The sequence below is a fragment of the Phocoena phocoena genome, chromosome 7 (assembly GCF_963924675.1).
Source record: "Phocoena phocoena chromosome 7, mPhoPho1.1, whole genome shotgun sequence".
NCBI lineage: Eukaryota > Metazoa > Chordata > Mammalia > Artiodactyla > Phocoenidae > Phocoena > Phocoena phocoena.
The window spans coordinates 46,110,057-46,124,280 of NC_089225.1; the positions used below are offsets into that span (position 1 = coordinate 46,110,057).

The 14,224-nt window shown below is 36.8% G+C and overlaps 1 protein-coding gene across 1 annotated transcript in view; it reads right to left on the minus strand.

Moving 5' to 3' along the window:
* Nucleotides 1-14,224, minus strand: part of KCNH7 (potassium voltage-gated channel subfamily H member 7) — a 456,073-nt gene that overhangs the window by 319,286 nt on the left and 122,563 nt on the right. The gene's annotated exons all lie outside the window — the stretch shown is intronic.

A 14,224-nucleotide genomic window follows, 5' to 3' on the forward strand; every position in this document is an offset into this window, starting at 1 on the left:
ATTCAACCAATTTCAATTTCTAAAGGGCATTACAAGGAGATAAAATATGGTTTTCAAAATGTTAAGTTCTTTTAGAAATAAAAGGAATCCAAATCAGAGAAGAAGAAGTAAAACTGTCACTGCTCGCAGATGACATGATACTATACATAGAGAAGCCTAAGGACGCTACCAGAAAAATACTAGAGCTGATCTATGAATTTGGTAAAATAGCAGGATATAGAATTAATGCACAGAAATCTCTTGCATTCCTATACACTAATGATGAAAAATCTGAAAGAGAAATTAAGGAAACACTCCCATTTACCACTGCAACAAAGAGAATAAAATACCTAGGAATAAACCTACCTAAGGAGAAAAAAGACCTGTATGCAGAAAACTATAAGATACTGATGAAAGAAATTAAAGATGATACAAACAGATGGAGAGATATACCATGTTCTTGGATTGGAAGAATCAACAATGTGAAAATGACTATACTACCCAAAGCAATCTACAGATTCGATGCAATCCCTATCAAACTACCAATGGCATTTTTCACAGAACTAGAACAAAAAATTTCACAATTTGTATGGAAACACAAAAGACCCCGAATAGCCAAAGCAATCCTGAGAAAGAAAAACGGAGCTGGAGGAATCAGGCTCCCGGACTTCAGACTATACTACAAAGCTACAGTAATCAAGACAGTATGGTACTGGCAGAAAAACAGAAATATTGATCAATGGAACAGAATAGAAAGCCCAGAGATAAATCCACGCACCTATGGTCACCTTATCTTTGATAAAGGAGGCAAGAATATACAATGGAGAAAAGACAGTCTCTTCAATAAGTGGTGCTGGGAAAACTGGACAGCTACATGTAAAAGAATGAAATTAGAACACTTCCTAACACCATACACAAAAATAAACTCAAAATGGATTAGAGACCTAAGTGTAAGGCCAGACATTATGAAACTCTTAGAAGAAAACATAGGCAGAACACTGTATGACATAAATCACAGCAAGATCCTTTTTGACCCAGCTTCTAGAGAAATGGAAATAAAAACAAAAATAAACAAATGGGACCTAATGAAACTTCAAAGCTTTTTCACAGCAAAGGAAACCATAAACTAGACGAAAAAACAACCCTCAGAATGGGAGGAAATATTTGCAAATGAAGCAACAGACAAAGGATCAATCTCCAAAATTTACAAGCAGCTCATGCAGCTCAATATCAAAAAAACAAACAACCCAATCCAAAAATGGGCAGAAGACCTTCATTTCTCCAAAGAAGATATACAGATTGCCAACAAACACATGAAAGATTGTTCAACATCACTAATCATTAGAGAAATACAAAGCAAAACTATAATGAGGTATCACCTCACACCAGTCAGAATGGCCATCATCAAAAAATCTACAATGAATGCTGGAGAGGGTGTGGAGAAAAGGGAACACTCTTGCACTGTTGGCGGGAACATAAATTGATACAGCCACTATGGAAAACAGTATGGAGGTTCCTCAAATAACTAAAAATAGAACTACCGTAAGACCCAGCAATCCCACTACTGGGAAAACCATAATTTCCCACCCTGAGAAAACCATAATTCAAAAAGAGTCATGTACCACAATGTTCATTGCAGCTCTATTCACAGTAGCCAGAACATGGAAGCAACCTAAGTGTCCATGAACATATGATTGGATAAAGAAGATGTGGCACATATATACAATGGAATATTACTCAACCATAAAAAGAAATGAAATTGAGTTATTTGCAGTGAGGTGGATGGACCTAGAGTCTGTTATACAGAGGGAAGTAAGTCAGAAAGAGAAAAACAAATACCGTATGCTAACACATATATATGGAATCTAAAAAAAAAAAAAAAAAAAAAAAAAAGGGTTTTGAAGAACCTAGTGGCAGGACAGGAATAAAGACGCAGACATAGAAAATGGACTTGAGGACATGGGGAGGGGGAAGGGTAAACTGGGACAAAGTGGGAGAGTGGCATGGATTTATATATGCTACCAAATGTAAAACAGATAGCTAGTGGGAAGCAGCTGCATAGCACAGGTGACCGGCTCGGTGCTTTGTGACCACCTAGAAGGGTGGAATAGGGAGGGTGGGAGGGAGACACAGAGGGAGGAGATATGGAGATATATGTACATGTATAGCTGATTCACTTTGTTATAAAGCTGAAACTAACACATCATTGTAAAGCAATTATACTCCAATAAAGATGTTTAAAAAAAAAGATGTAATAGCTGAAAACTTCCCAAATTTAGCAAAAGACGTAAAGCTACAGAATCAGGAAGCTGTATGAAATCCAGATAGAATGAGCTCAAAGAAGTCCACACCAAGCCACATGATGAAACTTTTGAAAACTAAAGGCAAAGAAAAAAATCTTGAAAATAGCAAAATAACACTTTGCCTATAGGGGAATAATAATTCCAGTGAGGATGAACTTCTTATTATAAAACATGAAAGTCACAGGAGGTAGCACAAGATTTTCCCAGAATTCTATATCCAGCAAATGTATAATGTAGGGTTTTAGATATATTTAAGAAACATTCAATTATATTGAGGTGAGTCCACTTAATCCTACATTTTAAAGGATTATTCCCAAGATAGACTTTTAAATTGTCAAGCTATATAACACACTTAGTTTAATTCTCAAACTTCTTTGTCTCAGGGTTTGTTTTATGATCTTAAGAAGTATTCAGAATCCCCAAAGGCCCGTGTTTATGTGAGTTATTCCTACCCATATTTCCTGTATTAGAAATTAGAGCTGAGATATTTTTAAAATATTTATTTATCTTGTTTTAAAGTAACAGTAATAAACTCATTACATGTTAACATAAATATCGTATTTATAAGTATAATTTTTCAAAACAAAAATTACTCATGAGAAGGCTGGCATTGTTACACATTTTGCAAATCACTCCAATGCCTGGCTTAATCTCAAAAAAAAAATGTTGAAATCGCCAAAAAAAAAAATGTTTAGTCCTTGTAAAGACAAACAAGAAGAGTGAGAAATATCAGCCAGTATGAATCATAAACAACACTGAATACATTATCATCATTGTTATTACTGATTGTGATAAGCACAGTATTCACTTTGGAAATCTGACAGAGCAAGACCTCTATCCAGTATCTCCCTCCTTCCTGCCAGAGTACTGAATTCTGAGGCCATTACACTATATTATGCATAGATTAGCCACAGTAGTAAAGTCAGTTGTATGATATCAATTTGTTCTGTCAAATAAATGACTCACCAGCAGGGAGAGACATGTGGTTCCTACCTTGAATATAATGTGTTACTACTTTAGTGAAATCAGCGAAATGCTGTGCCTCACATGATATTACTCATCATTTACTGGAATTGCTTAAAAATAGTCTAAAATTAATTGCAACAATTACCCCATGATAATCTGTCAAACAGTTAATCCTCTGTAGATGTGACAGGAAAGAATGCAAGATGTGTTCTAATGTTTGAACAAAAAGAAGTCAAGTTCTAAGTTAAATTATTATTCATACATCGAAAGCACTGCATTTCTAATTCTTCTTTCTCTTAGCACTCTGTCCCTTAGAACAAGCTGATGTCTTTGTCTGGAGTACCCTCTCTTAACTGTTACTTTTACCAGGTTAGTTTTTTTTTGTTAATCCTCTTTAGTCATATTAATTGTAAATCTCTGTCAAATTTTTTTCTTCCTAATCAGGCTGCATACTTCTTGAGGAAGCGTGTTTGATTCATTTTTGGAAATCCAGGGTTCCTAAAATACTAGATCTTTGTAGGACCTCAATAAATGTTTGTGTAAAGATATATATAGAGAGATAGATATATAGATATATTATATATCTATACATATGTAAATATTGCAGTAGTTCAGGAGGGCATCAAGGACCTAGACTATCATCAGGGTGGTATGAATGATTTTTAAAATGCTGGATGTGATAAATATTACAAAGGATCAGTTTTGATACCTAATTATGTATAATAGTTGGAGGTAAATAACAATAATATATAATAATAGTTGGTAGTAGATATGACTATACACCATGCATTATGCAATATCTCATTTGATCCTCGCAACAACCCATGAAGTGGCTAGCATTATCTTTACTTTATATATGAGATACCTCAATTACAGAGAGCTTAAGCATCTATACCTGACAGAATACAAGTGGCAGAAATATGAAATATCAGAGGATGAAATAGTTTGGATGAATATATAATGTCTCATCATATATGGCAAAATTTCAAAAGACACATCTGTATTTAAACACAGATAATGTTAAACTTATATATAACATCTACATGATAGCAATCTCTTTTTAAGGAGCAGGTATTTTTTTAAATGATGAAACAAATAAAGAAACATAAAACTTAAATTTAACTACTTCACAATTTGGCCAAAGACTAACATTGACTTTTTCTAGAAAGACATTACCTGTCACCACAGTCACAATGGCACTAGAAGGGTAACAGAAGTCACTTGAAATGGTGATTCAATTATCTCATAGCTAGAACTTCTAGCACTTCTGAGGTGTCATATATGATCTTAAGAAAGTGACAGAAACAGAAGGTACCCTAATCAAGTAATTAATCTGCCAACTGCTCAAAAATCGTATGTGAATTTCTCAGAAAAGGGCAGAGAAAAGAATAATAGAATGCTTTTCATTCACATGGAAAATATATAAAGGTGCAAAACATCAGTTTATAGTAATACTATGACTTCTGCTACTCAAATATATTAAAGGATTACCATCAGAACTATATTAGCAAATAACTATGTATGTGAGCTTTTTGATAATATTTTCCAGAGTAGAAATATCATTTTAGATGTCCTATCTCCCTAGCCACTGAAATTATGTTTGACCTTGACTAAATCACGTAATATTTCCTGTACTTTAGTTTCCCCAGAGAAATGTGCCTGTTTGCAGGGTAGGTGGGTGTTGATAGATTTGAAAATTAAAAGGTGCAAAATAATGGCAAAGCATTATTCTTACTTTACTGTGTCCAATGAAAAAAATAAAGTCAATTAGGGAAGCAATCAAATTATTGAAATCTCAGAGAAAGACATTATGGACATTATCTTTTCTCCCATGAGTTTAAACTGATTTGAAATGCAACATTTGGCTGTACAGAAATTATAGCCTATATTTTACGAATTGGTTTGTCTTGGTTTAGGGTGAAAGTAAGGGTCAAATTTTCAGCAGCTTTTGTCTTTGGAAGAGTTATTATTTTTATTTATTTATTATTTTTTTAACATCTTTATTGGGGTATAATTGCTTTACAATGGTGTGTTAGTTTCTGCTTTATAACAAAGTGAATCAGTTATACATATACATATGTTCCCATATCTCTTCCCTCTTGCATCTCCCTCCCTCCCACCCTCCCTATCCCACCCCTCCAGGTGGTCACAAAGCACCGAGCTGATATCCCTGTGCTATGCAACTGCTTCCCACTAGCTATCTACCTTACGTTTGGTAGTTTATATATGTCCATGCCTCTCTCTCGCTTTGAAGAGTTATTATTTTTAAATACATGATTCAAAAAAATATCCACAGCCTCATTCAGCTAGAGTTTCCTCTTTCCAGCTCCATAAGACAGGAAAAGAACCCTACTGGGCAATGCGAGAGACAATTTCTTTCCATCCCCCTCCCAGTTTCCCTGATGTTTTGAGCCTGAGTATTAGCCAGCTGTCTCTGAAATCCCAAACCCCATTTGGCATCTCTAGGTGATTAAAGTCAAAATGACTTTATGGCCAGGCAGAGTATACAAAGATACCAGAAACCTAAATGAGTATTTTTTTTTATCTGCTCTCTTAATTAAAGTCTGATTTGAAGTAGAGTTGAAGGAAAGGAAGAAGAAATTCAAAGAAAAAAACCTTACAGCAAGAAAGATTCTCATATTTTTGAAAATCTGTGTTTTGGCAAAATTAAAATGGGTAAAACTTAAAATAAATGAGTTACTTTCTTAACACTTCTAAATAGTCTGTCATTATGGATTTTTTCTTTTGTAAATCATATTTGTAAATCACAATTCATTTCTATTACCATGCATTCTATTCACAAACTCAAAGCTATATGGAACTCATTAAATCATACTAGAATCAAGAGAAAAGCTGATAAAAACTTTTCATAATAGTTAGGAAATTTATCCCAAAATAATCTAATTACTAACAACGGCTGTATATCCTATAGAATTTACATGCAAATCACACAGCATATTCAGTAACAACGTTGTATTGGAACCATAGGCACATGCTCTATGCCTGCTTCTTGACATAGAACTAGAGATAATAGCTATTTAAAGTGAAACAAGGTATTGGGTGGCATATTTTTTAAGTATTTAAAGAACAGAAATTTTGAGTAGCCAAAGGGTGTAGTGGCAATTTTATTATCACTAGGGTCCTGCTCAAACAGATAAGATTTATAAATCTTGAACCACCCTCCTCACCTATGGGAAGACTGTAACATTAACATAACATTTGCCTTTTCAGAGCACTGAAACAATAAGGTGGATTCAAGTTGTTTGTCTCATGCCTCAAAGGGAAAAATTATGTCTGGACATAACTCTTTTGTGTCTTGCCTGGTGTAATTAGTACAAATAGTGTAAAAATGTTCTACATTGGTGTTTAGAGATTTGTCCAATTAATGATACTCATTGTTATCCTTGGGCTGCTAAAATGGACTATGTTGTACTATAAGTGACCAGGAAGACCCAACTCAAGTAATTTCAGACTTTAAATTAGCCTTTGCCCATTTAAACCTTGATGTGAGCATCCAGCAAAAAGTTGGTATTTAATAATAAAGCCAGTGAATCTTTTCCTTATCAATGAATTTTGGGGAATGAATTGGAAAAATCCTTAAAATGCATTTAAAATTAAGTTAAAACACTCTAAACCAACTGTCAGCCAGTGCTTCCAGCTGGAGCACTCATAATGCAATAAAATTAGAACGTTGGGAAGAAAACACAGTCTACACAAACATACTTGATTTAAAAGTCAGATTTCACATTTCAAAGTTCCTGATATTTCTGCTAAGCTTCTGCTGTGCATGCCCACAGAGGTACACTTTGAGTCACGGAAGAGTGCCCTGCTAAATGTAAAATCTTTTATGCTCCATTACCCAAAGACAGAAGTGCTTAGGGAGCTTTGCTGGAGACCATGGTGCTTTGTTGCAGTTAAGATGACTTAGCCAACATAGTAAACCCTGGAAATATTTAAAGTTCACTTTTTAATCTACAAAAACATTAAGAAACCAAGAACCTTTCCAAAAATAAAAAACTGGTGGAGGGGTAACTATAATCTCCTAAAAAATGGCTTTAGTAATTTTGTAGATGACCTTGATAATAATATGAATGATGGTGATAATAGGAACATTTCTCATATACTGAATGTTCGCTACACACTTCATGTCCACTATTCGATCCTTATAAAAGCTCTGGGGTAGGCACCCCTGGTATCTCCATTTTACAGAGGCAAATACTGAAGTACAGAGATGACAGGTAACCTGACAAGGTCACAGAAAGCATATGGCTGATCCCAGTCAGGAGCTCAGACAGGTCTTCCTACAAAGTTTTTACCTTTGATCATCCTACCATTTCACGTAATCAAGGGTGTTCAGACTCCTTCTAAAAAGTATACTATCTGGGGCTTCCCTGGTGGCGCAGTGGTTGAGAGTCCGTCGGCCAATGCAGGGGACACGGGTTCGTGCCCCGGTCTGGGAAGATCCCACATGCCGCGGAGCGGCTAGGCCCGTGAGCCGTGGCCACTGAGCCTGTGCATCCGGAGCCTGTGCTCCACAACGGGAGAGGCCACAACAGTGAGAGTCCCGCGTACCACAAAAACAAAACAAAACAAAACAAAAACAAAACAAAACAAGAAAAATATACTATCTGGTATCTCTGCAACATATTTTTATTTCAGAAGCTTGCAGAGCTCTTGATAAACTATTTACCTCTAATTGCCTCCATACACAGGGAAGTGACTCTGAAATGCAGCTGACTGGAGGAGGGAAGAGGCTTGGAATCATGCTTGTCCACACAGGAAATAAAAACTGCTTTAAACTGTATCACACTTAAAAAGGTAATAACCACAGTTAGAGGTTGGTTGGGTCATTTAAACCAATGTTATTCTTTACAATGTTTGTTATGGAGAACTTTAACGAGCACAGTTGGAGTGGGGAAGTTTTACATTTCTGAAAGCCACGGAACATCTCCAGTTTCTTGGTGTTCCCTCACAGCACATTAGAACATGCATCCACTTAAGCCCAAGGACACAACTTATTAACACACCTTTTGACAGTCCATAATTTTTCCCCTAAGAGGTTTCACATTTAGAGAATGTTATTTCTTCTCCTTGCCTTTGGAAATCAAAGGAAGAGAATCCGAATCGTGGGACTATAAAACATCTAATGGATTCCATTTCTGTTTAGTTCTTTTTAATCTTGGCTAGAAATTTGAGGTTACATTTGGAAGCTCACTCAATACTCCTTTAGATTTAAAAAATCAAGTACAGAATTCATGAATTCAGAAAAGGTAAAAAGCACTAGGATCATGAACGTTTAAGGAGAAGGTTTTGACATCAGTAGATAATGGCCAAATTTAGATATCATTCTGCTTAAGGCTGCAGTACATGAATTATACAGTTTTTATTATATACTATGTAGTTAGCACCCAATGTCATCCAAAAAAATTTAAAGAGATAATTTTAAATATGTTTAAAAAGAAATGCTTCATTTTTAAAGTCATAATTTATTTCCAAGCACATCTATCATATCGTAAAAACAAAAGTAGTGGCTGTGAGGGATGCAACAACGAACAAGATCACACCCTACTGTAAAGAAAATGATGTTCAATGGAGATGGGGCATGTGTGTAAATAGCTTTGACATAAAGATATAACAAGTACCCAAAACAGGTAAAAGATGGGGTGGGATAGAGCAGAAGCAAAGTGACATCATCTGACATCATCTCTTCCTGCCAGTCTCCCTCTCAGTTGGCTCTGGGCAGACTAACCTCCTTCTAGTTTTGTTGAATAACCAGGAACTCTTCAATCTTGAGGCCTTAGCACTTGCTTTCTTCTCTGCCCAGATATCACTTTTATTTAAATGCTCCTCCAATGTTGTTTCTCAGTGACCCCTTCCCTTACTGCCCCATTTTAAATGATAGCCCCCCTATCACCCTTGCCTACTTATTTAACTTCTTGGCTCTTATTAATGTTAAAACATAGTATAATATTGTCTTATAAAGTATATTGTTGTTTCCTTCCTACCATCTAATAGCCACAGGGACAGAGACTTTTATTCCAAGCTCATTCACTAGAGTTTGGAATAGTTTTTAGCATATAGTAGGCACTCAACAGTTATTTGTTGATTAAATAAGTAATGTATTGACTAGCTTTAGGGGGATTCTTAGGACAAAACAATTAAACAACTACAACTAGGATAGTAGCTAGAGTATTATCAGGGTCCAGAAAAAGTCTGGGTTTACTAAAAGTAAGGTAGGTTTAAACATATTTGTATGCCAAGTAATAGGAGGTAGGGACTAGAGAAAGAAAAAAAAATTAAGAAAAATGAAACCATTGAGAATCAAAATCCTGAAAAATAAAATCAAAGGACACAGGCTTAGAGGCATAAGTAGAGCAATTAGCTTCCTCTCTAGGGGAAGACCTCATCGTTTAAGACAGGATAAAAGTAGGGGAGAGAGATAGGTGAGGATAAAGAGGAACTTGTAAACCTTAGAACAGCGAAGCTAAGGAAGCTCATTTTCTCCATGGCCATTTACTAAGAATGACGAGTGTAGGACAGAAACTAGGAACTTCTGGGAGGGTAAAAGACTAGAATAGCTGTCCAACAAAGTGCAAAAGAGAAATACTAGGAATAAGTAGAATGGCTTTTAAGGGTAGTAAGTATTTGAGTGAAAGTATATGATATGCACCTAAAAGGCGTCAATCAGCCACCTTCTATATACTCCCTATTATCCTGGATAAAGACCAAAGAAAGAATATTGTGGGTATCATCCAGGCCTAGAGACAGGGAAGATCAGAGTGACAGAATGCCAGATGGGACAGCTATGAAATAGAAAAAGTGAGTATATTTTTAGAATCACCTAATATTAGTTTCAACATATAGTGTGGAAACACATGGTAGGCACCTAATAAATGATCTTATGTTGTTGTTGCTACATTTAAAGAATCACACAGATGAAAGAATCAAGGTTAGATTCAGTGTTATTAGTGGGGCAGTAAAGCTTGTCAGTGTAGTCTTAATCATCCACACATTTCCAAATATGCCTCAACTTTATCATCTATAAAATTGATAATATAAAACCTATTAAACCTATGAGATGGTTTTAGGTTTATTGTGGTGATTAAATGGAATTCATTCTAATCCTTGAGAAAAAAAAATGATTAAAAACTAATATAAGTTTAAGATAAAGTATCTAAAACAGTGCCTGGCTTTAAGTAAGCACTATATAAATGTTGGCTTCAAAAAAAAGAAATAAGGGCTTCCCTGGTGGCGCAGTGGTTGAGAGTCCACCTGCCGATGCAGGGGACACCGGTTCGTGCCGCGGTCTGGGAAGATCCCACATGCCGCGGAGTGGCTGGGCCCGTGAGCCATGGCGGCTGAGCCTGCGAGTCCGGAGCCTGTGCTCCGCAATGGGGGAGGCCACAACAGTGAGAGGCCCGCAAACCACAAAAAAAAAAAAAAAAAAAAAAAAAGAAATAACACATGATGGTGAAGTGTTGAGAATCCCTGGACCCAGGTGTTTGTTCCTTGTTGGTGGTGATTGAGCAAAATCCTGAAAACCAAACCTCTCAATCCAGTGCTATTGGCATTTTCTCCATTCCTTAAAACAACTGAGTGATAAGATGGGCAACCATCTGTAACATTGGTTCCTTAGAGCAGAGGTTCTTAACTGCTCATGTAGAAGGTGCAGTGGGGATGTCAGAACACTTCAGTATGGCTGAAGACAAGACAGCATGGATGGTGTGTGTGTGTGTGTGTGTGTGTGTGTGTGTCTGTCTGTCTGTCTGCATATATGTATGTGTTTGATGTAGAGCTATAAGTAGCAGCTTTGTATTTTTAATAACACCCTAAATAGTCTTCCTGTGTTTTGCTCGTTTCTTCTATGATTAATTCTACATTTTGATCTCTTCATTCATGCTTGTATTTTTAGCACTTAGAACAGTGTGCATGGTATATAACACGTACTTAGTACATATTTATTGAATGAAGAAACTCTTTTTCCCCATTAGCTGCATGAAAGCTATGTCATCACCCCCTGGTCTGAGTCTTCTGTGACTATTTCTTATCTATATAGAATACACTTTGAGCTCCTAAGCTTGGAACTGAAGGCCCCCAGTTTCTCTTGCAAACCTTTACTCCACCGACAGATCTGTTCATACTTCTTCCAACATCTCAAGCTCCCTATCTCTAAGTCTTTGTTTTTCTCACTGTATGTGTTTAGAATACCTTTGCCTGGCTTATTAGTCATCATTCCCTCTGCTAATGCTCTACTCAAGCTGTTCCTAAGCACTTCTGTGTTTGCCCCAACCGTTAGAAATACCTTTCCCTGCTGAATGTTTGTTGAACTCAAAATCTGTACCCTTGCAGGCTGCCCAATATATACTCAAAAAATGTGCACTGCCACTAAAATTATGAAGGCTTACAGCTTGGTCATTAAACAGTGGACGTTGAAGGAATGAAATCTGTTCATTTAAGAGTGAATTTTGAAGGGAACTCATCCTTCTGTACATGCATGATTATCCAACAAGAAAGATAATGAGAAAAGAATGAGTAGGAATACACTAGTTTCAAAGAGTGACAGCCAAGGAGTCACCAATCATAGAGCAGAGATGGTCAAATGTTAAATAGCTTAGCTTCACACTCACATGAAATGAATCTGACATCCAAAATTACCTCCAAGATTCAACAGGAGCTTTGAAATCCAGTTGCTCAGAATTAGCCCAGTAAATCCTTTATAGACTCTAAAGCACTAAAATGACTATGGGAACCACCATAGTAATTTGAAACAACAATGTTAACCCAGGAAATACAAAAAACATGCATGCATGATAAAGTTCTATTAGTTTATTTCTAGATATTTTTGATCAAGATTCTGGGTTAGTTTAAAACTTTCTGGTTTTGTTTCTTTCTGATTTTCTGATGACCCAGGCCTATTGTCAGTTTTTTGGTACTGATACTATGGAAAGCTGAGTGCACCAGGCGATAGAATTGCACAAACTCTCATCATAAACCAGTGTTCACGTACACACACTCAGAAAGTGCCAACATGTTAGCTCTATTACCCATTAATATTTGGAAGAAGACACACTCCAGTTTGAATATTTTAGTGGAACAAGGATCACACACTCAAAGTCTGAAGAGCAGGTGACATACATGAATGCAGTGAGAGGAGTGTAGGTACATAATACATGCACTGTCTAAGGACATGGACTGGTGTCAGGGATTCTGGCAAACACTGGCCAGAGCTGCCATTTAGGAGCTGCTGTTACTTAGCTCAAGGTCAATTTTGTCATTTGAGAATACAGGCCTAGTGTCTTCTAAGAAGTCTTCCAAGTTTTCAGGAGAAGCTGGAAACCTCTACCTTTTAAAGTGAAATTTAAAGAATTTAAAAGTTGGCTCAAATTTTTCTAAAATATTATAGATCAAACTGAACTCATCTGTGGTCCAGATATGGCCCCGCAAACCCCCATTTTGCAATTTTGCTTTGGATTCCTACAGTGACCCTCTTCAGTGTCACTTCAATAACCACATAAAAAACTTACCTATCAGATGTCTAAAATAACCATTACACTTTCTGTAATACGTTTCCACACAGCTGAAAAAAAATCCTTATCTAAAAATAACAGGAAAGGCTTTGAAATGATATGTGGAAACCAAGTGGCAAGGGGCAGACGTTTTTAAGGGGAAATGTAGATTGCACGATATTCCTGCCCCTGTTTCATTCAGTGTATGCCCTCTGGGATGAATATTTTCCTAAAGCAATATCCAGATATCATTTCTGAGCCTTCTGTATCAGCAGAGATTTTGAAAGGTACCGCATTTTTAGAACTCTTTCACCGAGGCTGCTATTGCTACCATTTATCTATTAGTCTCTGCCTTTGCCAGGAAGGTACCAAGAAAATAGTCTCTGAGGAGCAATACCTTGATAAAGTTTAAATGGGTAAAACAGGGAAACAGGTTATATGCGTAAAAGGCTTTTGCAACCTGTGTTGCACAGTGAAAGTCACAAAACATTGCCACTCCTCCACCTACATCCTGCATTTTCAGTGAGAGATTTCTGCAGGAATTTAGTTTATATTCTTTTCATTAAAAGAACAACTCTGGAGCTATTGCGTGCCCACACAACCAGGCAGAACCTTTTCCTAGTGACCAGAAGTCCTGTTTCTCTTCAGCAGTTAACATAACTCAAATATTGGGAAGGGTAAAATATGCTCTCAACTTGGAAGTCGGACCTCCAGAGTAAGTTCTGAATGCTTCACACAGTAAGGGTGCTTTTGTTCCCATAAAAGAAGGAACACTCGGCAGAAGCCTCAGTTCCTGCAGTGAAGCAGCTTTACAGTAGTTATTACCTTCAAAAGGAGAGGGGAAAAAAAGGACCAAAACAAACACCCAAACAAACGCTTGCTATAGGCAATATATCTGAAAGGGTAAAGAGTGAGGAGAAGACAAAAGGAGAGCAGTTTCCTCACCCTCTCTTCCCATGTGTCTTTGTCCCTCTTTCATTGTTATGTGTTTAGGATGTTGCATTTTCTCTTCAAAGCTTCACAACAGGACCTGAATACTCTGATCCAAGGGCGCTTTGCCCTCGTGTACAAGACTTTTCACTCGGCACTTTAATTGGTTATATTTTTTACTCAAGGCTTTTCCCCTCATATTTTTAGCCACTGAATTTTTGGCATCTTTCAAATTTAAAAAACAAAGTGAACAATTTTAATGTCAGCTGAACAAAAGTAGATTTTGAGAATCACAGAAAAATGCTTCAATGCTGCACACCCTCCGCAGTTCTCAGCACACGTCGGTGTTCTTTGTGAGAATGTTTCCCGTTTTACTTGATTATCATCTCCAAGTCCCACCTCCACCCCACTCAGTAGAGCAGCTCTCTGGCACTGGCAGAGAGCTCTGCAAGAGTCCTTCTCCCCAGACCCTCTGCTAATCTCTCCTCTCGCTTTCCATGAACAAGCAACTGTCTCTTTGCTGCATAAGGGAAACGTGGT